The sequence below is a fragment of the Choloepus didactylus genome, chromosome 7 (assembly GCF_015220235.1).
Source record: "Choloepus didactylus isolate mChoDid1 chromosome 7, mChoDid1.pri, whole genome shotgun sequence".
NCBI lineage: Eukaryota > Metazoa > Chordata > Mammalia > Pilosa > Megalonychidae > Choloepus > Choloepus didactylus.
In genome coordinates, this window is record NC_051313.1 from 124,289,194 (window position 1) to 124,316,507 (window position 27,314).

General features: G+C 39.5%; 3 non-coding genes across 3 annotated transcripts; 2 read left to right on the top strand and 1 right to left on the bottom strand.

The window, feature by feature from the left end:
* Nucleotides 1-3,605: 3,605 nt before the first annotated feature.
* Nucleotides 3,606-3,677, top strand: TRNAA-UGC. The gene has a single exon. It is a non-coding gene; the product is annotated as a tRNA-Ala (tRNA).
* A 7,832-nt stretch (nt 3,678-11,509) lies between these two features.
* TRNAA-AGC lies at nt 11,510-11,581 on the bottom strand. The gene has a single exon. It is a non-coding gene; the product is annotated as a tRNA-Ala (tRNA).
* A 14,340-nt stretch (nt 11,582-25,921) lies between these two features.
* Nucleotides 25,922-26,003, top strand: TRNAS-GCU. Its single transcript has one exon. It is a non-coding gene; the product is annotated as a tRNA-Ser (tRNA).
* Nucleotides 26,004-27,314: the final 1,311 nt, after the last annotated feature.

The window sequence follows — 27,314 nt, forward strand, 5'->3', positions numbered from 1 at the left end:
GTGGCTTAATTCCGGGACACATTTCTTAGCCCAACAATCAGTTTAATTTCAGAAATACCTGTGAAGTCTACCAACCACAGGTTGGTAACTTAGCCCAGTTTTCTACCGTCTTTCCCGTGCCGCTTGTGGCCCCTGAGCCAAATTAGAACTGCCCACTTCAGGGCCTCACTCTACCACCCAGTCGTTAGAAACCACTGGCACAAAGGGCATGGTCTTACTCAACAAGTTTATATCCCACACTTACTAAGAATTCGTCGTCCGTGAGAAGTAATTATAATCTGATTTCTAAGACCAACGGGATTGAAAGATTTGTTAAAAGTAGGCAACTGCCGGGCGGGTCAGTGCAATCGTGGGCTGCATTTAGAGTTGGCAGTGTTCAACCTCTGGTGGCTGAACATCTAAGAATCTGGGGATGCTGAGCATTCGGGGCTCATGGAATGTATCATGTCTAAATCTCATTCGTTATCTTACTTCACCAGACAAATCGTTCCACTACTAAAAATGGCTAAGCTCCATCACTCACGGATTGGAGAAAGAGCTACCAAAGCGTCCATCATTTTTTCCTCCCGGCTCTGGCAGGTTTCCCAACAAAGCCACAGGTTCAGCTCCCAATGAAGTTCTTTGGTCAATTCTTTTAGTTTTTCCCTTTCCAAAGCTGAAAGCCAAAGCTGAAACTTTTGTCTTATCCAAACCCAAAGACTTTAGTTTCCCAGAGCAGGCAAAGGAATGGGGCCTCAGCACACTAGTAGACTTCACTTACGACGGCTTCTAAGAGATCTAATGGTCTTTGATTCTGACCTTTTTTCTTGATTAATGAAAGCGTTCTTGGCTTTTCTTCTAATCTGTCTTGCCTTGATCCAAGAATTTCACCTCCGGCAGCGTTATAGGAACACCACCCGCAGCTCTTCTTAATCATGGCCTCAAATACAAAAATTAATAAGGCGGAATCCAGTTCCACTCCATTATTCCTAACTGTACCATCCAGACTGCTGCCGCCTGTTTGGAATACCTCCCAAGATCCAACCAAGAGTTTAGCTGTAGCTTATTTAACACACAATAGTAAAACTACAATTACTGCGGCTGCTAGCACCAGATGTGCCCTCCAGTGGCTCGTAAAGCTCTTTAAGTGTCCTTCCTGCCTCCCTGCTCTTTGGGGCCAACAGAGAGCACCGCCTCCTATTTTTCCCTGCCGGGAGTGGGGAGTGGGTCCTTTGAGCGCCCGCTGGCTTCCTTGGATGTGGCACTCCTTTTCCGGAATTGAATCTTGATTGTGGTTAAAATTTCACTGACACAAATTTTACAAAAGTGTACAGGCAAACACATTGCTTGGGGCCCTCCCAAGGTCTTGAAAAGTGAGGATACAAGAGAAGGGAATCGTTAACATTGGGTTACATCCATCAAGTTGATTTCTTTCTGTTAAAACAAAACAAAAACACTATTGCACTCCCACCCCCACCCCCGATAGGTGGGTTCCACCTGGACAGAGCTTATTGGAACCAACCCTTCCAACCACTGAGACCTCAGGCACAAGCCCATGAGAGATACTGGAGCTGACTACACTGAGAGAAACTCCAAGAACCCAACTGGCGAGCAGGGACTGAAGCAAGAGGAAAACAGGAAGGGAAGCGATGACTCTCTTGGACACGAGATTACAGCACCCAGGGCATGTGCAGTGTCCTTAGGTCCTCTTCCCGCCAACTGAGAAGAGCAGTCGTACAGCCTCTGGGTAATGGGTTTACCAAACCCCGGCATTCCTTCGCTCTTCGGGTTTCTGCTACAAGTTTTCTTCCGTGGCTGCGAGAGGGGGAAAGATGGAATTGGGACGAAGAGGAGGAGGCAGCTGTGGTCTGAATGCGGCCCACGCACGCTGCAGGGATGCTCGACGCGCTCAGGAACACACCTGGATGCTCGCAGGGCGGGCGCGCAAAGTCGGCGCATCTGCAAGTTAGTTTGGGCAGCGCGACGAACGCCTTCTAAGCCACAGCTGAACCCCGGTGGGGACCAACGATTCGTGAGCGGCCGGGGAGTCAGAGAGAGGACCCTCGCTCCACGGTACATAGAATCCTAAAGCAAGGGACTTGGAAGGATTTCCCCATGATCCCGAATGGACCTCCGGGTTAACAGCGCGGCATCCAGGGCTTTTCCACCATCTGCACAGAAACCCGGGACGGCCAGCCTGGCGACAGAGCAAGCCTTGTTCCAACGGTAGAGAAGTGGCCTCTACGGGGAGGTAAACCGGGAGAGGCCAAACAGTCTGCAACAAGGAGGAAAGGACCGGATGGAGACGAGGAATAGCACTCCTGCTTTCCACACGTGCCAGGGCAAGGAAGAGAGCAGGAGTGAGAGGCAGGGCCGGGCACAACCTGGAAAGTCTTCGAGCTACATCGGGGAGTCAACCGAGCATCTCAAGCTGAATCCAATAGCAAAGAAGCAGCTTGGCCTGCGAGCAACGTTAACCCGCCAAACCCATGGTCTGAAGGCTGAAATTAAACCCCTACGAGCCGAGAGGGAGGACCATGTTTTGTAGCTGAAAGTGTAGGAGGATAGACGTAGTGACTGTGAATGGTTACCGGAGATACCCAACAGTCCGCTCTAGTGAGCACAGTGAAGATCGGCACCTGGGAGAGGCAGGTCGGGAGCTCTGGTGTCAGCAGCAGAATATTGGTAGCCCTTATCCTTCCTGTCGCCAGCACAGTTACCAGATATGCCATGCCAGCCCCGTTTCCATATCACAGTGTTAGCAGAAGGCTGCAGCAGTCCCACCCAGGGATTGCTGGATTTCTGCCAATCTTAAATTCGATAAAACAAACAAATGTATTTCAGGTCCGCAGCTCCTGACTTGGCCTGCTGGTGAAGACAGCCCGCATTATGCGTCTGATCAAATCTCTGTAGGGTGCTTCCTGGGGGCATCCATGCTCTACCGCCGCCCAGAACTTGTCCGAAATCCAAGAAACAGACACCCACGGCTGCAAGCTCAAGTTAGTCCTCCAACCCAACGTAACCCTTGGCCTTTCTTCACGTTGTCAAATCTTGATCTTTAGGACTTCTGGAGGCGTCAGCTTCTTTCTGAACACCGATGTGGTATTTTTCCTGCCTGCTACTGTAGTCACATATAAATTTTTTTTGGCAGGGGGGTTAGGGCCCTTGTCATATGGTTTTGAAATTATTTGTTTACATATATATATATGGTTCACCCTTCTCCCACATACTTCACTGCAAGATTCTCTGCACTGTAATGTATACTCTGAGCAGAGTACACCTGTTATCGTTTCACTTTAGTGAGTGACTGCTAAATGCCAGCCTCTAAGTTAGGGGCTAGGGAGTCATGGCTTCAGCTGTCCTGAAGCTACCTCACTAGAGAAGGAAATAGACTTATCAAATCACACAGATCTACAATTATAAACCGTGCTAAATGATATTAAGAATAAGTACAGGGAATTTAAGGATGGTATTTTAAAATAAGTATTTATTTGTTAAATCGACCTGATTATGTTTCTATGGATACGTAACGGAAAAAAATTTCATGGGTTTCTGCGGATTTGCACCATGCTATTTTGGGATGACTATTGCTGAAAAATTAAAGGGAAAAAGCCAATTTTGTGGTTGGGGATGTAGCTCAGTGGTAGAGCGCATGCTTTGCATGTATGAGGTCCCGGGTTCGATCCCCGGCATCTCCAGCTGAGTTGAGGTCTTTTGAAGAGGAAAACTTGCACTCATTCGTCTTGCAATCGGTGGTTCTTATATCTTCACTCATTACTTAAATAGGCTACTGAGGACTTTTATGACAGCTGTAGGAAATTACTTCGAACATTTTAAAGATAACCAAACTCTTTAAAACAGTTTTTTAAAATTATAAATTAAATATATTAAAACTTTGTAAATACTTCAACCCGCCTTTAAATGCCATCACACATTAATGAAATGATTATCAAACCTTCCTCTCAAGTTAGGAGTGATGATTCTTTGGAATACATTTGTTTCTTTTTCTGCTCTTCATCCCATAGATACTGTTTCAGTTATCCAATTTACATAGTCAAGTTTACACTGTTGTGCAGGCAGACACTGGTTGACTGAAGGTGGATGATTTGTGACCAGAAATATAATTCTTTGGAACACATTTCAAGATGATTCTACTCTCTTCTCTTAGTCATTTCGATCATAACATGATCGAACTTGTTCTCTGAATTTTCTCTGCTCTGTTTGCCCTATCAGTAGGCAAATCAGTGCTAGATCTTATGAGTTAGATTTTGCATTTTATAGTAGGAACTGAGTTATTTACTCTACGATACTTCTTTTTTATTACTCTGGTGTTTTTACCAATATATTTTTTTCTGAATGTCACATATACAATCAATTGTAAGCCAGTTTTTCAAATGGTTGTTGAATGAGGCCTAGTCTGGTTCAAATTGGATTCAATTTCTTTTCATCAGCAAGAATTGTTGACACAGTCTTGAACAACTATGCCAGTCAAATAATTTTTTTTTAACCGAAGTCTGGGAAGAGAACAGAGATAGGTGCAAGAGTATATAATAAGTGGTAGAGCTTATGATTTGCATGCGTGGAGTCCCGAGTTCTATCCTTGTATCTCTATTTTGTGTCTTCTGTACTAAGGGACAATGCAGGGCAAAACTCTTACGTGCTCATTCTGTCTGTTCTTTCATGACTTATTTCATTCTCCTTGCCATGTTCTTGCTGGCCTTTATGCTCAACCCTTTTTTCCCACTTGCTGGTAGTTATTTTATAAGAAGCTACATAAAGACGCTATTTGGGAGGCATTTTTGGCCAATGATTAGAGGAGTCAATAATACCTGTAGTGAGGAAGTGGGTCAGTGATGGAGTGCAGGAATTCTCTCTTAGAAGACGCAGATTCTATCTCTAGAATTCTATCTTTTCACCTGCCTTTTTAAAGGGCATGACATGGCCTGAATTCTGTAAACAAAACAATGCTTTTAGCTTTGTCACTTTAGCAAATCTGAAAATACATTAAAGCACCAGAGGTATAGACGATTAAATGCAGATGTATATGTTTATTTGTTTTTACTGATACATCATTATACGTGCCAGCTGGTTCAGTTGGTTAGATGTTGGTATTAGTAGACTTTTGATTCCTGTAAGGGCCTCCTTTTTTAGTAGTAAATTTAATTTATCTTTTAACAAATATTTGCTCTATGTCCTGTCTAATAACACATAATGAGTGTTTTCTCCCTTTTAGTTCCAGAAAAGAAATGCCCCTATTTCCAATTATTTTCCTGTAATTTTCTTCTCAATACATCACACTTGCTCTGTGACATGTAGATTTAATCACACCAAAAACTTCCAAGTAACATAAACTTAAAATAACTAAGTCGGTACCAACTTTATTCATCTTAGCTTGAAAAAGAAGTGCAGACCTTGAAATGAAGCCACACGGTTTCCAGTGCTAGGACTCTTGGAGGCTGTTCCATCAACTCTTTAGTGGGAGAGGAAACAGTTGTATCCCACTATGGTCATTTACCTTGCAACTATACTATGATCTTTGCCACAGGAAAGGCCTTTACTGTAACATTCTTTCCTCTTCCCTGTGTCCATTTGAAGTTAAATGCTGGACAATAATGTAAAACATAGACTATACATGAGCTCAGACAGGATGGATTCTCAAAAGAGGTTATGAAAGGCTTTCTTCTAATAAGGGGAACTGATTCTGAAGGAAAAGTGCCTGCTTCTTATGCAGGAGGTAGCAGGATATGTAAACTTGTTCTCTGAATTTTCTCTGCTCTGTTTGCCCTATCAGTAGGCAAATCAGGAGTTGTTGTTATATATATATATATTTAAACACAATTATTTTATTGTTTTCTTACAAATAGTGCCAACTAGCATTACTTCCACTCATGCATCATTAAAAACAGAAGGATATTTCCTTTGTATTTTCAAATGATGCATCAAACAATAAACAAAAAAAGTTAGAACTTAAAATGCACCCAGATTAAATATGTAAACTGATAATTTTTTAAAAAGTGTAACTGATAATTTGGTTCCTTTCTTCATAAAATGGAAATTTAAATATTTCTCTCATAGTCTTGAGTTTATCATTATGTTATGAGTAGTGCAAAGTGTGGCACATATAGTTTCATCTGGAAAGGTATGTACATTACACACCTTATTTAAACAAAGAAAATATGCATAACAAAATGCATACCGTCAATGCATGATAGAAAGCATGTTTCAAATACAAGGCAGCCCCTGAGGCTATCATATTATTTAGGACTTTATCATTTATGGCATTATTGATTAACTAAACATAACATACTTTTTAAATGTGACTTCATTGAGATATATGCACATACCATACAATAATCCAAAGTGTACAAACAGTTGTTCACTATATCATCATATAGTTGTGTAATCATCATCACAATCAATTTTTGAACATTTTCATTACTCCAAAATCTTTATCATCATGACAATTTTCATTATCATGACCATCTAGGGGGATGTGCCAGTTTGAATATATTGTGTCCCCCAAACGCCATTATCTTTGATGTAATCTTGTGTGGACAGATGTTATCAGTGTTGATTAGATTGTAATTCTTTGAGTGTTTCTTTGGAATGTGCCCCACCCAGCTGTGGGTGATGACTCTGATTGGATAAGTTCCATGGGGGTGTTGCTCTGTCCATTAGGGTGGGTCTGGGCTGATCAGTGGAGCCATATAAATGAGCTGACATAGTAGAAGGAACTCAGTGCTGCTGTGAGTGATGTTTTGAAGAGGAGCTACAGCCAAGAGGGACACTTTGAAGAAAGCACAGGAGCTGCAAACAAGAGACAGTTTGAAGACGGCCATTGCAAGCAGACTCATGCTCCGGAGAAGCTGAGAGAGGACATATATCCCAAGTGCAACTAAGAGTGACATTTTTGAGGAACTGCAGCCTAGAGAGGAACGTCCTGGGAGAAAGTCATTTTGAAACCAGAACTCTGGAGCAGACACCAGCCACGTACCTTCCCAACTAACAGAGGTTTTCCGGACACCGTTGGCCATCCTCCAGTGAAGGTAGCCGATTGCTGATGTGTTACCTTGGACACTTTATGGTCTTAAGACTGTAACTGTGTAACCAAATAAACCCCCTTTTATAAAAGCCAATCCATCTCTGGTGTTTTGCATTCCAGCACTAGGACAGGGGGTCCCAAGGACAATACACAAGGCCAAGAAAAAAAATGAGATAAATTTAATTAAATAAAAATTAAAGACTTATTTTCAATAAAAGATATTTTAGAAAATATTAACACATAAATGACAGATTAGGAGAAGCTTTTCTTGCAATATTTAAAAGCAACTATGACATCAATTCTAGAATATTCACAAAACAACTGAAAATTAATAACGAACCTGCCAACTCGACATTATTCAGATTTCTAAATTTTGCAGTCTTAGTGGTGTAATGGGAAAATTCATCATTATTTGATTTTATATTTCTCTGATTACCAATGAGTTTGAGCATCCTTGTTAGCCTCTCATGTCTTTTCATTTGGAAATTCCTGTTTATCTCTTTTAACCATCTCATTATTTTACTTCTTTCCTGTTTGTTTGCACTGCTGGTTAAAGTACAGAAAATGCAGCCATTCCACAGAGAAATCTGCCACTAAGGTAATTAAGAAAAAAGTGATTTCTAGGACCAAATGTGAGAGACACAAAAATGCTCTGCCTTCAAGGAAGGACTTGTTGCTCCATCTGATGGGAGTGCAGTAAGCAGACAAATTTCAGCTGTCAACTCCATTGGGAATTGTCTTAGCTGTAAAAGGTTATGCCCTTTTGGGAGCAGCTCACTTCCATGACTGAAGGAGTGTGAAGCCTTTACCATTTAGGGTCAATGTGGAAGGAATCAGATAGGCCATTTTAGCTTCAGAACTCCCCATGGGGTTGGCTGCATCACAGCCTGACTTCTCCCTCTACCCAATTTTGTGTCTGCAACCTGTGTCTTATCCTATCTGATCCCAAAGGAACTCCCTAATAAACATCCTGCACATTAAAACACCATCTCAAGGTCTGCTTCCCAAATAATCTAATCTGACATCAAGTCACTATGCCCCTGTTTATATATCCTAGGAAAATTCTCACACAGTTCTGTACAGTGACATGTGGGAGGATTTTTATTGCAACATTTATTATAACAAGAGGAATTCAGAGGCAATCTGGTGTCTATCCCTGGAGGAATGGGAAGGTAAAATGTGGTAGACATATACCATGAACTACTGTGCATCCATTAGAAGCATTTCACAAGATACACACACAGGATCTTAAAAACACCACGCTTATTTTGAAGGGCAAGAAACATATTGAACTCAATAAATCACACCATGCACAAAATCAATGTAGGCTAGGAGACATACAATAAAAAGGCACATTAAATACATTTATATTATTGCATATGATTGAAGGAACCTGAGATAAAAAAGGAGAGTGGGATAAAAAAACACATATGTAAATATGAGAGGAGACTTCCACAAGCTAATGAGGATAATGTGCAGTTAAGAAAAGAGTGTGATTATCTCAAAGCTCTGCATGTGACATAAAATATAGAGTTAAAATTTGATACTCTACAGTGATTTTCAAGAAACAAAAGCCATTCTTTGATAAAATAAAAATAAAAATTTTTAAAGACTATAGAAAAAAGGTTTGCTTTTTCCTGGTCAATGAGGCCTTCTTAAAGAACACAAGGACCTAATGACTTAAAGGAAAATGCTGATGCATTTGGTCAGGAATTTTTTAAAGTACTGTTTTGGAAATTTTCAGGCATATACAAAGGTAGAGAGCATAGTATAATGAATACCCATGTACCAATCAAACAGCTTCAGCATTTATCATCATTTTGTCTTTCTTGTTTCATCTTTATTCACTTATACTTTTTATTTGTGCTTTTTCCCTTTGGAGTATAAATCATATTCCAGGAATTATATTAATTTATCCCATAAGCATTTTAGCATGTGTAACTAATAGATATAAATTTTTTTTAACATTACCATAGTAATATTACAACCAGATAAATTAACAAATCTTTCTTCATTTAATGTTCAGTCCATGTTCAATTGTTTAAAGAAGTCATTTTTCAGTTAATTTGCTTGAATTAGGACCCAGACATGTTTTATTTGTCTGTTATTCCCTTATGTGTAATTTAATCTGTATTAGTTCCAGTTCCCTTTTTACCATGATATTTACTTGTTGAGGGTCAGATTGTCCAAGAAAATTTCCCACATTCTGGATCTGGCTAATTGCATCCTCATGGCATCACTAGACATATTCCTCCATTCCCAGTATTTACTGTAAACAGATAGTTCCATCTGTTTGATTAGACACAACTTCAATTTTTGACACAAATATTTCATCAGTTGGTGCTGGACATGTTCTATTTAACTGCATCAAGGCACATGAAGTATAGTTTTCTCACTTTTAGTGATATGAAAATGATCCTTGGTTTCAGGTGACGTCAGTCTGACTCATCATTCTATAGTTCCCCATACAATTCTCCCACATGGCTATGGCAGCCATTTATGATTGTGGCCTGGATGCATTATAGCAATACCAGGTGCAAAATGCTGACTCTAATTTTATCTTTTCTCCTACATTTATTAGTTGTGATTCTTCTATCCAGAAGATCTTCTTCTCATCAATTATATGTTTGCCCTGAAGTACCGTCTATTCAGAAGAGGTAGGATAAATCCTTGATTGTTTTTCCTCCCTTTGTCAATTTTCAGAAGTGGTTGATAGCCAAGTATTCTCCAAAGGTTGAATATGGTAATGTATACGTTAAATTTACAATTAGGTTATACTGGTTTGAAGTTGTTATGAAGCCCAGAAAAGGCATGGTCTTTTACTCCATTCCTATGGGTGCAGACCTACTGTGGGTGGGACCTTTTGGTTAGGTTACTTCATTTGAGATGTGACCCACCCCATTCAAGATGGATCTTAATCCTTTTTACTAGAGTCCTTTATGAGAGGATAAAGGACAGACAACGCCGAGAGAACTCAGAGAGAAACACCCAGAGAAGCTGAGAGAAAAGCCCCAGAGATGCTAAGAGACGATCCACAGAAGCTCAGAGAGGAGGCCACTGGAACCAGGAGCTGAAAGCAAGGACTAGCAGACACCAGCCATGTGCCTTGCTATCTGGCAGAGGAACCCTGGATGCCAGCAGCCTTTCTTCAAAGAAGGTATTGTCCTGTTGATGCCTTAATTGGGACATTCTCATGGACTTAGAATTGTAATTTGTGAACTAATAAATCCCCACTGTAAAAGCCAACACATTTCTGGTATATTGCATTCTGGCAGCTTTAGCAAACGGAAGCACAAGTACTTTACTAAATTCTTTATTTGCACTAGCTTTTACATTTTCAGGGCTGATTTCCAGATAGATAACCCTACCAAGTTGTAGAGATAGATTGATCCTTTCCTATCCAATATTAATCCTCTAATTTCTTTATCATATCTAAATGCCTTGATTAATACCGCCCTTACAATATTTAACAGTAGTGAAGATAATGGGCATCCTTGACTTGCCATGAAAAAATTTAAGGCTTCTATTTGGCCACAAAATAACTTAAAGAGGTATATAAACAGGTGGCACAGACCATAACAACCTGTTAAAAATACATGTTGCATAGAATTATTTTCCAGAATAAAAAACAATTCCTAAAAATTAATAAGTTAAACATAGACACCTTTTATTCCTCTAATATTATATATTCTACTGTTGCTCCAGACTATTTTCTGGCATAGACAAGCCAGTTTTTAGTTTTGGCTAGCACATGAGGGTGTTTGTGGGGGGGCTTGGATGTGTTGGCGGGAGTGGAATTTGTCATCCAGTTAAATTTATTTCTAAAAGGAGCCTGCATGTCCTTTATTTTGATTGAAATTTTCTTGAAGAAAAGATATTTTGAAACTTGGTCTTACACTCCCAATGAGCTATTTAATTTTCAGTTGAACTGCAGTGATTCTGGATTCATTTAACCAACCAATCTTCATTCAACGTATCATTCACAGTTCAAGCACTGTGGAAGGCACCACGTACAGAAAGCACTTTATTGTCCTCTATATGCATGCTATCCCACAGTAATAACTGGGGCCCACTGCTTATGTATCTGGTGATTAAAGAAAACTTTGTATGGGGTGGTTGTAAGCTCAGCAGGAGGAATTCAATGACTTTTCTTGCTATTGTACCTCCAGGGTATCCTTTGCTCCAAGAACTCTTCAGAATTCAAAAGAATGTGAATGATACTAAGGGTCTGTCTTTTTTAAAATGCTCTCTATTGTTTTCTTCTATGTTCTTTTCTGTTCCTCAGTAATCCCATGGTACTGAATCCAAACAAACCAGGTCAATAAACTTGTTATAGAGAGTCAGGGTATTCCCATGTGAACCAGTGGCATTCCTGGTGGAGGTAATGCCCTCGAGGTAGAAATTGGGTATCATAAAAGAAAGTATCACAAAGGCTGTCAGTTCCTGTACTGGTAAGAAATCAAAAACACTCCCCCCTCTTAGGATTATTGGAGGTGCCAGGAATTGAACCCGGGGCCTCGTGCATGCTAAGCACGCGCTCTACCACTGAGCTACACCCCCGTTCTTTCTGCGACCTAGTCTTCGATTTCTTCACCCCAAAGTTTCAGGGAGCTGCAGCGGAATCGTGTCTATAAATTTCATTTGTGAAACAGCTAAACTGGGTTCTGAGCAGCAGCCTCAGATGAAAGCAACAGATTGAAATTGCAAAGGAAAGAGGCTGAAGGGAAACAATTCGTGAGTCTGTCGCTTTCTCTAATCTCACTTCCTGCTCTCTCCTTGTGTAAGGTCCCAGGTTGCTGCAGCAGGTAGAGGGCCAGCCTCCTTACCGGCTGAGACCACAGCGTCGGTAAGAGGGACCGGGGAGTCCAGCGGAGTCCTCGCCCGACGCTCTCAAGTTCCCGAGCCCAGCACCTTCTCCTTTGGAACAAAAATCCTCAAATCATCCTCGTCTCTGGAAGTCAAAAAATGTTCACTGAAGGTTTCGAGGTGATGACATGGAACGTCCCTGCGAGCTCACTAAGTCCTGGATCGATCACAAGGACAAACTGAAAAGACGAGCTCTAGTGAGAGGCACCACTTTGGGACCCAGATCGGTATCCTGAGCAGCTTTTACCACCTGCCGCAAACTCCTCGCGGTCGCCTCCTCTGCGGTACCAGCAGGAGTGAGTTACTTGGAGGTGAGCTAGTAGGGCAAGAAGGCTTCTGTTTTTCGGCCACCAGTACTTAAGTATTCCGGGAGCTATCCGGGAGCTATGAAAGATTATTGGTTCTTTGGAAAGTTTTTTTGTTTGTTTGTTTCTTTTTGTTGTTGCTGTTTGTTTGTTTTATCAAACTTCCCATATTTTGAAAAGCTGTCCCTGTTCGGGCGCCTCCACGCTCTCTCTCTCTCCCTCTCTCTCTCTTTTTCTCTGAATAATTTCATACTAAAAAGTTGAAAGAATAAGAATAGTACAAAAATACCCGTATATTCTGTACTCAGATTTAGCTATTCCCAATATTTTACTCCATTTGTTTTATCGTTTATTTGCTCATTCTCTCCTATTTAAGAGTAAGTCGCATACATCAAGCCCGTTTCCCCCTAAATATTTGAGGGCATAACCACAGCACCACTATGAACTTTAGTAAATTAAATACTGATACAATAGTATCTAATCTACAGTCTGCTTTCCAATTTGACCAACTGACCTGATAATATCCATTATAGCGAATTCCCCTCTAGTGTAAGATCCCGTCTAGAGTCACGTAATTGCATTTAGTTGGCATGTCTTTTCAGTCTCCTATAATCTGGAACATTTCTACAGCCTTTCTTTGTCTTTGTGACATTGGCATTTTTGAAGAACAATGTCATTTTTATTTATTTATTTTTAATAAAACATCTTTCCTTTTGGGGTTGCTGATGCATTCAGAAAGAATGAAAATAAAAGAATGAAGACATTTACATCAGGTAAATACTAACAAAAGGTAATTTTTTCTTTTTAAATATAGTTTTATTGAAATATATTCACATATCCTACAATCATCCACAAGCAATTATTCACAGTACCATCATATAGTATGCATTCATCACCAGAATCAATTTTTGAACATTTTCCTTACTCCAAAAAAAAAAGTTAAAGTAAAAAAGAACACCTTAAACATTCCATCCCCCCATCACACCCTGTTTTTCATTTAGTTTTTGTCCCCATTTTCTTACTTATCTGTCGAGACACTGGATCAAAGAAGTGTGAGCCACAAGGTTTTCACAATCACACAGACACACCATGTAAGCTATATAGTTATGCAATTGTCTTCAAGAATCAAGGCTACTGGGTTGCAGTTTGGCAGTTTCAGGTATTCCCTTCTAGCTATTTCAATACACTACAAACTAAAAAGGGATATCTATATAGCACATAAGAATGCCCTCCAGAGTGATTTCTCGACTCCATTTGAAATCTCTCAGCCACTGAAACTTTATTTTGTTTCATTTTGCTTCCCCCTTTTGGTCAAGAAGATTTTCTCAATGCTGGGTCCAGGCTCATTCCTGGGAGTCGTGTCCCACGTTGCCAGGGAGATTGTTACCTCTGGGAGTCATGTCCCACATAGCGGGGAGGGCAGTGAGTTCACCTGCTATGTTAACCAAAGATATTGAGGTTGCTGTTAATATCAGATGAAATAGGCTTTCAGACATAAAGCATCATTAGGTATTAAAAGAGTTATTATATGATGATTAAAGACTTAATATACTCAGAAGACAAAATAAAATGTATGTCCATCTGCTAAAATAGGCTGAACATATATAAAGATAAATTTCATAGTATTACTTTAGAGAAAGTGATTAATCTACTGTCATTGTGGGAGATATTTAAACCACCTCTGTCAATTATTGATATTTTGAACTGGCACACACAAAAAATAAGCAAAGATTAAGAAGATTTGAAGTTCACCATGATCTAGCTTGACATAATGGATATAGGTAAATTTTCATTAATATTTAAAGATTATACATATATTTTAAAGCATATATTATTTTTTAAAACTTATGCTAATCCATAAAGTAAATCTTGATACATTTCAAATTTCAGGTATTATACAGATCATGTTGTATGTTCACAATACAATTCAAGTAAGATTTTAATTAAGATATTAATGAAAAATTTCCATATACTTTATAAATAACAAACACAATTTTAAGTAACTTATAAGTCAAAGAAGAAATAATAATGGAAAGTTAAAAATACTTAGAAGTGAATGAAAATAAAAAGAAAAAATACGCATGTACAATGCAGTAAAAGAGAATTTTTAGAGAAATTTATACTTTTAAATATTTATTTTACACAAATGTATAGGCCAACAAAGTTAGAAAAAGAGAGACAGAATTAATTCTAAAGTAACAGGAGGAATAAAAACATGAAGATAAGAATAGAAAGCAATTAAACAAAAAATAAAGATACAATAGAAAAGAAAAAATGGATTCTTTGAGAAAACTAATAAATTACACAAATCTCTAGTGAGACTGATCAAAGGAAAAAAAGGATATGAATAAACATAGAATTTAAAAAAGGACAAAACCATAGGCACAGCAGAGGTTAAAAACATAGTAAATGCAGTAAATACTAACAAAAACTTCTGCCAATACATTTGAAATCATGGATGAAATGATGACATTCTTAGAAAAGGAAAACACACTAACTTAAGAAGAGTATGAAATACTGAAATGTTCTGTAGTTTTTAAAGATATTTAAGCAGTAGTTAAAAATCTTCCCACAATGAAACATCAATCACAAACAATTTTAGAGATGAATACCACAAAAGTAAGAAGGAACAGATAATTCCTATCTTCTACAAAATTTACCAGAAGATAGAAATAGAGAGACCTGTATAACCCTGATGCCAATGTCAGACAATGACACAAAACATTAGTAAACCAAATCCAAAATTGCTTAATATTAGAAAATCTATAAAGGTCAATCATCATAAAAAAATATATACATTAAAGGAAAGAAGACATAGGATCAGCTCAATAGATGCAGAAAAAGTTTTAATAAATTTCAACTCCTACTGTAATAAAAATTTATAAAAAAAACTAGGACTGGGAACAACCATCTTTAATCTGAAAACTAGGGTTTACAAAAATGCCAAAAACAAATATTATTCTAAATGGGAAAATATTTGAATTCCTTTTATAATCATAAAGAAAGCAAGGTTTCCCACTATTGTCATTTCTATTAACCTTGTACTTTAGTACTGCCAGCGTGATAAAACAAGAATCAGGAATTAAAAGCATAAGTATCAAAAAGGAAATAAAACAGAAATTAGCTGAAGTTTTTATGATTTTTGTGCACAGTTAAACAAATACAATAGAGAAGTTTTAGAAATAATAGAGATTAGTAACATGATTTAAGTATACAAAAGTAATTGCATTCTGTACACCATTAGCAAACAATTTGAGAATGTAATTAAAACATCATTTCCTATTTCAAAGAAATAAAGTGTGCATACTATTTAATTTGATAAAAGACATGCAAGACTGGTATGCAGAAACATACAGTAATTATCCCATATTTATGACCACAGGCTTGTTATGAAAATGTCGATTCTACACTCAAATAATTAATAGATACAATGCAACGCCCAACAAAATCCCGACAACAGTTTCCGTGGAATTTGATAAACTGATTCTGAAATTAATTTGGAGGAGCATATATGTAGGAGATTAGATGAAATATTATCTATTTCTTCACAATAGAAATCATAGCTAGAATAATCCAGTTTGGGATGTTTCCACTCCCCTCCCCTGATTTCTTATCAATTTGAATTCCTGGGAACAGTTTGAATTCCTGGTACAATTTACCACTGAATGTAATGGGGTAAGTCACAATATCTCAAAGCAAATAAAATAAAATTTTGAGGCAAATGGATATAGGGTTTTAAAGAAGGACCCTTAAATGGCTTAGAGAAAAGGAGTGTTGATAACCTTATTTTCTGTTATCAAATCTTCACATAGAAGTGAATACTGGAAATCTCCATCCACATGAGGATAAGCAGAAGATATTTTAGGTTAGCCTAGGACTGTAAAAGTGTCTGGGTCTGCAGATCAATTTCAATTATGGTCAAGAGTCATGATACTAGGGCAGCCATGAGAAAACCCTGAGAACAAGGATGCGGAGTTTTCACCCACCCCCCGCCCCCTGGTGCATACAGGCTTGATCTAACCCCACCCTGGGTTAATGTAGGGATCGAAATAAAACTACATCACCAGTATAGACAAAAGCTAATAAAGCCAGTCAATCCTGAGTGATCTATGACCTGATGTTATTAACAGACATTTTGAGAGCAAACTAATCAGTCTTCTAGGCAGACTTTTCTGGTTTCTTTCTTTGTTCTTACTTTTCTTTATTGAATCATCTGAACTTGGGGTAGTGAGTTTTACTGCATTTTGTCCCCAGTGTAGAGTTTATCTTAAAAGAGAAAGAAAATATTTTGCAGATGTCTTTTATGAGCAAGAGACGTCTAGCATAATTCAATGCAGATGTGAACCTAAATTTTATTTATTGTTTTATTTTCCCAGTTTTGGATCAGTCCCAGAGTTCCTGGTCGGATAGGCTGCAGCCTCATTGCCACTGCATTGTGGGTCAGCTGCTCTGTCTGCCCAGTCCATTCTCACTTCCTCATGGATGCTCTTGAAAGCACACATCCCCAACCCCAGTAAATCTCCATCTCACAGTTCGTTTCCAGGGAACCCACTATAAGATTCAGATAACGCAAACATTACAGAAAGTGCCTAATGTTACCATTGTCAGCCCTTTTCAGAAAAATGAGGCTAATATCCCAAATTTGAATTAAACTAACAGGGCATTTGAGGCTTGGGAAACTTTAATTGTATATTTTCTTTGAACTGAATGCAGCTTGGAATGTTGGGCCACATTTTCCTTTGGACGAACCAGCTTGCACTCTCGTTTAATGACTGTTTCATTTGTTGTAACTTTTCAAGACATTAAGAAAAATCAACACTTAAGAACATCACCAAACCATGCCTTGCCAAATCTGTGGAGGTCAGGAAAAGACCAGTTATTTTTTGCCTTTGAATAACAATTTCCATCCACAATCTAAAAATCCTTGAATTCAAACTCCTGAAAAAGAAGAACACGTTGGAGGAAATTAGAACAGGCAAAAAATAGTTTGGGAAACATATAAGAGAAAGCAAGTTGAAAAACAGAATCCTCAAATATCCTTGGGAAATATCTTATGATTCATCATTGGAAGAGCATCAACTTGAATGCTTGACCAGTTCCTTCCATATTCCTTTAGGTCTTAGAAACAGAAAATCTTCTCTGACAGTTATCTTCAAATATCAAACCACACACAAATAACGTAAATGGGACGGGGTCAGAACTTAAAGTAATTTCTTACAGGAGCTTCAATTTTTTTTTTTCTTAGTGGAAATGATCTCTTCTAACCTTCAGATTTGGGTTAAACTCGATTTAAATTTTTTTTCCATTAATTTTTATCCTTTCCACTTTTATTTTTCTTGTTTCCTGTTCTCATTTAACTTGACTTTAAAATCAGTACAAGCCTTTGCTAATGAACATCCTGACCTATAGACAGAAAAATCTAGAAAGCAATTTTGAAGATCCTCAACAAAGGCCACAGAATTCTTTCACTAAGTGCAACGAAAGGACATTTGAGAATTCTTTTCCTTAACTTGTTTTCTCTTAACTATGATATATGTAAGAGAAAGAGTTGTAGAGACGTTTTATGTCCTTCTAAAATTCGTATGTATATATAATTATACATATATAATTTTTAAATAAGGAAAATATATTTTCATGTAAAAATATATACATCATAATAATACATATACAATTTTTAAACTAAGGAAACGGGCAAAATAATAAACTTGCATTTGTTCACCAGAGGTTCAAGGAGGACATCTCCTTCAGCTACAGAAGGACCTCGCTTCTCAGAGGCTCAGGAGTCTTTATCTCAACATGCACCCAATACTGAGGGAGTGCAACAGAGCGGGACCGATTTCTGCCAAGCTTCTCCTGCATCAGGTTTATTGGCAGCCTTGGTTAAGAGGACATCTTAGTTACGCTCTTTACCTGTTCCTGAGATAAAGAGGACGGGGTCAGTTTGAGAGAAGTATCTGTGGTCTAGGGGACGTTTGACAGCTACTTAGCACCGATCACGAGTGGGTAGAGCTTCAATGGTCCTGCTAGGATCAGGACTTTCACACGAGAAAAGGTTGGAGCCTGCGCACTGGTCCACCCTAACGCCGCCCACGGCTGTGTGGGTGTATCGCTGACATTTCGGAAATCCCAAATCAGTCTAGAGGTTCGTTTACCTACTTAAACAACACAAGGGTATGCAGCGAAGGGAAGAATTCGAGCAGCTTTCCTGGGATCTTACACATGAACACAAACTCTGAGAATGTCTCGCAAATCATCCCCGACCACACCTTCATTTCCAAGGTTACAACTTCCAAATACAAAAATACGAAAGAGAAACGGTAACAAAGAATGAAAAACAATCTTTCAGGAATTTGAAACAAAAAGTATTGCAACGGTAAGATTCAAACCCATTTCCTCCAAGGGACTGGAGCCTTAATCGAGCGCTGTAGAAGAGCTGCCAAGGCATCTATCTCCCTCTAAGGAAATTCTGTTGACGTAATTTTTTTGTTTATATAAAATAAGACATGAAACAACAAAGGCGGCAATTCCAATAATTTTCAAAAATTTCCCCTAGGTTTCTAAGGGCATTTCCTGAGACGTTAGTTCTTTCCGCCTGGGAGGATACGAATTAAAATTGTTGGAAGACTTCCGTGCTGATTCCTCAGTATCAATCCGCATAGCCTCAGTCTTTGCAAATCCGAAGCCCGTCCTCGACTTACCCCCCAGCAAACGAAGGCGGGAAGAGCCCCCAGTTTCAGAGTCGCTGCTGTTGGTGGTGAATTACACTCGAGGACGCACCACTGTTAAATTCACAACCTCATTTGCACATCTCAGAGAGGGCGAGGAAGGTGTGAAGGATGCCGTCACCGCTGGAATTCCCGGCGTTTCACCAGTTAATCTTCCTTGATTTTCTTAACACGCACTTCTCTAGGAGAGGGTGGACGGGACCTGGTCCTTGACTCCTTCGCGTCTGGAAACACGGGCAGTTTGGGAGCTATAGATAAGATTCTCCCTCGCGTGTGAAAGGCTCCGACTCCCGGCAGTCGATTCGGACGCACCGAGGAATTGTGACTAGAGGATGAAAAGCCACTTTATAGAGCAAGTTATAACCACAGCTTTCCCCACCAAAAGAACTGAAGTCTAGATTGTCCATCAAAAGCTACCTTACCTGCGCACCGAAAGCTTTGGTTTTACAGCTCTCGGTTTGTTTTTTGGCAAATTGGGTCCACTCCTGGCTTCTGGTCTTTCATGCGTCCATGTTTGGCTTTAACTCTTTTTTGACACCACGGATAGTTTTCTCCCCTAAGCCTCAAACCAACCAGTCAACCAAACAGTATTGCGTCCTCATTGAACGCTGGGGGAAAAAAAAAAAAAAAAAAAGCAATGTCAGGTTTCTGGGACTGAAATACTGCGTAGTGGTTAAGGGTATGCGCTGTAGATCCAGATTCCCGGGTTAAACTCTTCGCCCTGTGACCCAGGACGGAAGAAGAATAAGAGCACCCACCTTGTAGGGGCGGTTCCGGGATTCCGTGTATTAATGCGTGTAAAGTGTTGAAGACAGTGCCCCTTACAGAGTCCGCGCTGTGTTGTGTTTGTCATGATTACTATTGCTCATTATTATTATTAATATGAGGGCTTTGAGAAGACAGAAACCAGAAATTACGTGGACCTACAGAAAGCCCCCAAGACCTCCAGGAGCAGGTTAGGTTTAGTGGTATCGCCACTAATTGTGCTTCACGACCTTTTGGACTTTCATTGGAAAAGGTAGAAACCGAAGTTGAGAGCCTGGGGATTTGCTAACCAGGAGTATTCAGCATCCAGCGGTAAAGGCTGTGGCCTGCCAGCTGTGATGATGTCCAATTTCCTAGTTTTATCCACGTGCCTTCTCAAACACCCAGGCTGTCTAGAAGGATTATCTGATAAATGGGGTGTTCAGCCTCTCCTTCAATTCTTCATGAATTATACCTGTATTTGTTTGTCTACTTACTTATTGTCTGTCTCCAATTATGTTACTAATTTCATTGGGACAGGGATCTCATGTTATTGTTCACCAACTTATGAAGAGAGTACATACAATGAAATAAACTTGTGTGAAATAAATCATTATAATAAAATGTAAATAAAAATACTTATATTCCTCTTTTATCAGGAAAGATTAGTGCTTCCTTAACCATTTCGAAGAGCACAATATTATCTCTTTGTGGGAATGCCAAAGATGGACTTTTAACAACTTTTTATGATGAAAAATTTCAATTATAAAGAAAACATACCACTCTCCATCATGTACTCATCTCCCACCTTCAACAATTATCAACAATTTGCTTATCTCTGCACCCTGAACATAAAAGGCACTCCTTAAAGAACTACTGAAGAGATTGGTTGAGGATTGGTGGATTTGTTGCATTTTTCTTTTTTTCTGCAACTACATAAATACAAAGCAATGTAAACAGGGGTGTTCTATATATTAAAACCTCCACTCAGATATTTTGCTGCAGTCTATGTGTAGGGTAGAAAATCAAAACTGGAATAACAAGTACAGAAAATAACAAGATAAACTGAGAGACTTTATACCTGAAGGGGTCAGGAAGATGAACTGGTTGTGAGAGGAAGAGGCTGAATGGAAAACACAGGAAGCCAATGCAGGGCATCTGGTAGCAATTCTCAGCTTGCTAGTGCTCAGTTTCAGAAGGGTTTGTAATGGAATAGCTTCTCCTGGAGGTCATTTATCCCCTTTGGGGAAATGGAAAATGTAGCTCATATCGCTGTTGAGAAGAGGTGGGAAAGTGAATCCCCAGATTTCATGTATCCTTTTGAGAAGTAAGAAGTGTGGTTGGGAAGCTTTGATAGAAAGAAAGCCCTGGAGTAACTGGGAGTATAAAACGCTAGTGATAACTGCTGTCCTATAGAACATCTCTGGAAGGTGATTTCCCTCTTTTCTGAAGGTGCTTAGAGGATTACTCTCTCTCAATGGTGGCTGCCAGCTTGCCTTCTAAGAAGGGTGGTATTCATCTCTAATTTGTCACACACACAAAAATTTGTTGTTTCAAATGGGCATTTCTCAATCATTATATTGCTTGATTTTTGTTTAAATTTATTTTTATCTTTTGGAAAGATGATATAGAAATGATATAAAATGTAAAAAATGGTATAGAAAGTGCAAGAACCCCATAATTCCAGCCTTAGAGATACCATTTTTGACAATTGATATGTATTCTTGTAGATATTTTTAATGTCAGTATTGATAAGGGCTTCTCATACATTGCAAAGGGTCTATGCAATTTCCACTTTTTTGAGGTTTTTTCACATGAAGAAATGCTAAAGGGAGATTATAAAAATCAGGATATCCTTGAAATGATTATATTTAAAGGTGTACTCTTTTGACATCAAATAAATATACAATAGTTTTATGTCCTTTGGAGGTATCAAGAAAAGTATAAAATTTGGGGTCTTCATAAAATTGAGGCTGAATGGCCCTCATGGATACAATGTAAAACTTTCTAGCAGTATACCGCTCTATTTTAAATAGTAATAATAATAATAATAAAACAATATGTACCACACTTTAACTTGCTCTTTTTTTCCCACTTAATAGTTGGGTTTAAGGAAGGGATTAAGGATATAAATCTTTAAATTTTAATAGCAATTATAAAATTATCCTTCAATATGGTTATGCCAATTAACTTTCCCACCAACAGTGTTTCATAAACGCGTTTTCCAACACTATTATCCACACATATTTTATCAATCTTATAAATATCTATCAGTCCAATGGGGGACATAATTATATATTATTGTTTTAATTGGCACATCTTTAAATATAAGTGAGGTGGAGATTATTTTACATGTTTATTAGCCACTTGAGTTTCTACTTCTGTGAATTGTCTTTTCAAGTTCTTTGGTTCTTTTTTCTTTTTCCTTTTCCTCTTAGATTGTCTTGTCTTGTGGATGATGATAATGATGCAAAACACTTACATAGTGGGGGGTGGCGCTGGGGAGATGATGATTGGAGGGCCAGGAGCAGGGCAGAGAGAAAGAGCTGAGGATGGGGGCTGGCAAGGCTCATCCTGGAAAGCTTCTGTTATGAGGGTATTTAGAGGGTTACTCTCTCACAATGGTGGCTACCAGCTTGACTTCGAAGATGGGCGGTATTCATCTCTAATCACTTACATGCCAAAAAAAAGTTGTTGTTGTATCAAATGGAAATATCTCAATCATCATATTGCTTAGTTTTAGAGCATTTGGTTTAAATTTCCTGTGTAGCCTGTTTTTGGCCTTTTGCACCCCAGGTGCCAGGGCTGAGGAGCCTGGGGCCAGCTTCTCACATCCCTGCACGCAGGCCTGGATAAAACACAGTTCACGACCAAGAGCATATCATGGAGCATCTAGAAGGTGTCATCAACAAACCAGAGGCGGAGATGTCCCCCAAGAACTGCAGCTCCATTATTTCAGAATGCATGATTATGATGGCAATAATTTACTTGGTGGCTTAGAACTCTCCACAGCCATCACTCATGTCCATAAGGAGGAAGGGAGTGAACAGACACTACCAAAGAACTAAGATGATCTGATTAACTTAGACGGGGTTTTGAGAGATGATGATAAGAACCATGATGGATACATTGACTATGCTGAATTTGCAAAATCACTGCAGTAGACGCTATTTGGTTTTCTTGTAGTTACAGGCAAACGTGAACCCTTATAATGTGAACACTTTTAGTAATGCACCATAATTTATTGTGCAGCATTTTGGTAAAAACCTGTAGCAACTTGTTACACTGGGGTGAAAAACAGAAATCAAGAGAAATAAAAGAGAAGAGGAATGGGACACAGGGTAAACCTCTTACTGGACAAGGGTCTGATTAAAGAATCCTTTTAGGAATATTGGATAGTTGGAGCTGAGTCCTCAGGAACTTGAATTTGACTGTAGAATACCGCTAGTCTCTAGGTTTTAGTTCATGCTACTTGAAAAGTAAGACAACAAGCTTTGCCAAGTGGACACACTTTTCAAAAACAGGAGCGGAGTGAATGCTGCATGTCTCTCCTTGTTACCACTCTTTCAGGTAAATGTGGTCAGTATTCTGGAAGGTCGCTGGCCTAAGGGATTACTTGCTCTGGGCAAGTAGATGTTTATAAGGCTGTTTCAAAGCCACAACATAAGAATCTCAAGTGTTGAGTTAAGTTGGCCACTGAGTCCAAGATTTTGGATCATCTGGCATTTTGAAAATGATACACCACTGACATAAGTAATTAACCTTTTACAGTTTTTCAGTGTTTTATAAAACTACTGCCACATCCTTATACTTTATCTCTTCAATGTGGGAGAGACCCTGACTTTAAAAATGTCCCCTACTCTAATTGGTAGCAAATGTTCTAGCTTTCTTAATGTTTCTGTTTAACTCTTGTTTTCTAGCATTTTATTTTTGCAGTTTAGAAACTATTAAGAATGTACTGACTTTACTCGTTCTGCTTGATATGGTGAAGGTAAAACTACCAGCTGATCTAGAACAGGTGAGAAGTAAAAAAAATCATTCACCAAACACAGCGATTAACCTAATCCAAGTTGTATTCCAAAAGGAATGTTGTTTAAGCAACCTCTTCTAGCCTGAATACATGAATTCTTTCAGACCATCAGAAAATCAGAAAAAGGCTTAACAACTCTTAACAGTGTAAATCTCAATAGTAATAGAAAATTAGAAGCAGCAGATTGTAATTTGATTTATTGGATATGATGGACACACTATAATAGAAACCTGAAATGATGGATGACTGAATGGGATAAAAAAAATTGCATAAAATTTGCTGTAAGAGATACAGAGACTTATTTTCTTTATTAAATTATTCTTTTAAGGAAACATGTACTTGTAAAAATGGTTTCCTGTGTCAAGTATTTGTACAATCAGAGTGGAATTGTAAGCTATTCTTGAAATGTCTAGTTATTTTGAAAGATTTGTACAATGAATTTGGATATATGGACCAATAAAACTTATGAGACCAAAAAAAAAAAAAAAAAACCCACTTACATAGTGATTAGCTAACTGCCAGACATGTTTAAAAGTACTTTACATGTTTATTTAATCTTCATAGTTCATTTAATCTTCCCAGCAACCCTAGGGGTGTTATTTATCAGCCCAAGAGATTTAAATAATTGAGGATAATCTCTCTAAGTTGTCTTTCTTTTTGGTGCTTGGGGTTCTTTTATTATAAATCTAGATTTTCATTCACTCATTCATTCATTCAACAATAATTAATGTGTGCCTACTAAATGCTAATGTACTGGGTGTAATATGATAATTAAAGAAATACAGTCCTTGTATTTTAGTTAGAGAGAAAATTGTCTAAGTCAAATATTTGATGAAAAATTTTATTAATCTAATAGGGGAAACTTCTCCCTCAAAGTTTGTACTGAGAAAAAGTTTTGAAGTCACTGGTATAAAATTAGATTTTCCTTGGAACTCTGAAAGAAGGACAAAAGAAGAGAACCATAAATGATTTGAGCAGCAGACTGGCGGTCCTAACTCAAGGCTTAAAGAAAACCATAACAACTGGCCTCCTTCAAAGAAATAAATATGATTGTTTGACACACTAAATGGATAAATCCTTAGTTCTCTAACTCAGGTATTATAGGTGAGTTTCCCATGGTAGGTAGTACACTGAAAGTGAGTATATGAAATTCAGTAAAGGAACATTAGAGAGAAAAAGGAGGGTGCCTCCTGCCAAAACTGAGAACAGAAGTAGAGACTTCATAAGAAGAAAAAACAACAATATTTTGGCAAGAAAGAATCTTTTCTCTCCAAATCTCTGCTTTTCAAGGAGACACACTGGCGAGTGGAAGGAGTTTCTTGATAGTGGTTTTATTAGAGGTTGTCAAGTTCAACTTCTTCCTGGAAAGAGGATGAAACTTGTGGGGGCGGCGGGAGGGCGTGGGGATTGTTGAAGTGGTCTGTGAAGGTGAAGTGGTCTGTGAAGGTCACAAGGTGCCTGGGACAGGACCACAACTGGGATTCCTCCACCCTCAGCCCACAAAGCCCTTCCCGGTGTGGGTTACCTTGATTTAGTCAGGCTAAATCAACCTGGCGCTCTAAGACTGAAATCTACTCTAGAACCACAACCACCCCAGCAGGACTCTTGTGTTTTTTTGTTTTTGTTTTTGTTTTGTTTTTTTAACTTTTTTACAACCACATTCTCACCCGTTGCTGACACCTTGCAGACTGATCAACGCCAAGCCCTACCAAGAGAAGCAAAGAAGAGAGAAATGAAAGCAGTCTCCTGGCTGTCGTGCCTACTGCCGAAGCAAATGAAAGGGAATCGCAGAGTCGGGTTTCCTTGTTCGCTGTTATCTCTCAGAAAACAGAAATCCCGGGAGAAGTTCTGACCACGAGACAGGGTAATCGGCCTCTTGAATGCAGCGTGGTCCTCCCTGGTGTACGTTTCTGGGCAAACACCGCGTGGCTGGCTGCGCGGGGTCAGCAAGCCAGGGTCGAAGTCCTGGCTGTGTTCAATTATTCATGCGTTCGACAAGAATTTATTTAGTACCTAGGGGTATTGATTTTATATGTTCCAAGAAACTGAACCACTCTAAGCCACGTTTATCAGTTTTGTGGTTGTTATGAAAAGTGTCTAGAAACCTGATTTCAGGTGTAATTCTGGGGATTGAGTTACAATTAAACCAGAGAAAGGGCAGTCAAATGTACTACAGAACAACTGGAAGAGCTATGAGGACAGAGAAAATGATTCCTCCGGACGGGTCCGTGACGAGGTGGCCGAGTGGTTAAGGCGATGGACTGCTAATCCATTGTGCTTTGCACGCGTGGGTTCGAATCCCATCCTCGTCGACAGTGAAAAGTAATTTAACAAGAGAATTCCGTGTTCTGTGTCGAGGTGTCTGGCCACAGCTATTGCTCTTTCTTCAGCACGCATTTAGCACTCTGATCGTTTGGTTATTGTTTTCCTTTCCTTTCCCCAGCTAGACGGTAATCTCCTTGAGGGCCGTCTACACACGGAGGGTTATTGTTCAGGGAGACATCACCTGTCCCTGAGCCTCAGCTTCGGATGGGGGCAGAGGTTCGCATTTCACCCAGGTTCAAGGGGCGGAAGACAGGAAGCGCCGCGAGAATGGCCTAAGGTAGAGGGCGTTGTACCCCTCCCTCCCCCTCACAGGTCGTGGATTCCTCGCTGCCCCCCCCCCCCCAGGCTGTGTAGTCCTTTTTGGGCGCTTTATTCATAACAAATGCGGGCGACTGGCAATGAATTGAGAATCCCAGCTCCCGGGGCGACGTGGTCGGGGGATCGATCCTGAGCTGAGCTTTCCGCCTGCTGGAGCGGGGGGCAGCTTGGACCGCCTGGACATGCATGCTGGCTTTGGAGTTGGGGTGGGTAGTGAGAAGGCCGACGTGGGTGACGGTCTTGGTGAATTGGAGTGGGAAAGAGGGAGTTTCTGAGAAGTGACACAGAGAAGAAAGCGCGCCCCGGGCCCGAGGTTCGGCGACTCGGCCTGTTTGCTACAGGCTTCAGAGTGGGCGGGACGGCGAGAAGGACTTCGCACCTTGGAGATTTGGGGGATGAGGTTGCCTACACCACGGGAAAGGGGGTGGGTGGGTGGTGGTGTCAACGTTACTGTTTGACTTTTCCGCCAGATCCCCGAGATTCGTAGGGGAGGCGCCCATTTTTGTGTCTCCTTTGACCGTGATTTCCTTCACTTTCAAAAACGGGATTTAAAGGAAGTCGTTATGGGAGTCAAATAATGATGCATACGGCCACAAAGATGTTACACTTAGAAATAAGCCTCAGAATTTTTCCACGTTCAGATACCATCCTAGACACCATAAAAAGGCTCATTTGAGACGTCTCACCAAGACTGGAACTCATGTTTAGTTTAGTGTGCAACCCCTTACACCACAAGACCAGGTCAGAGAGTAAATATATTTCTACAGTTGTGCTTAAATGTCCCCTTGATAATGAACTGTGGGAACACTAATTTGGAAAAACTAAGGCGTCACTGAGACCATGCTGAAAATGAAATGTGATGCTTTGTTTTTGCTGAAGAGGCAAGGGGCAAATATTAAGGCAACCGCTCTCGCTTCTTTGAGAATATATACAAGCTTTTGGAAGGCAACAGGAAGATCCAGATCTGTGAGGCCTGAAGC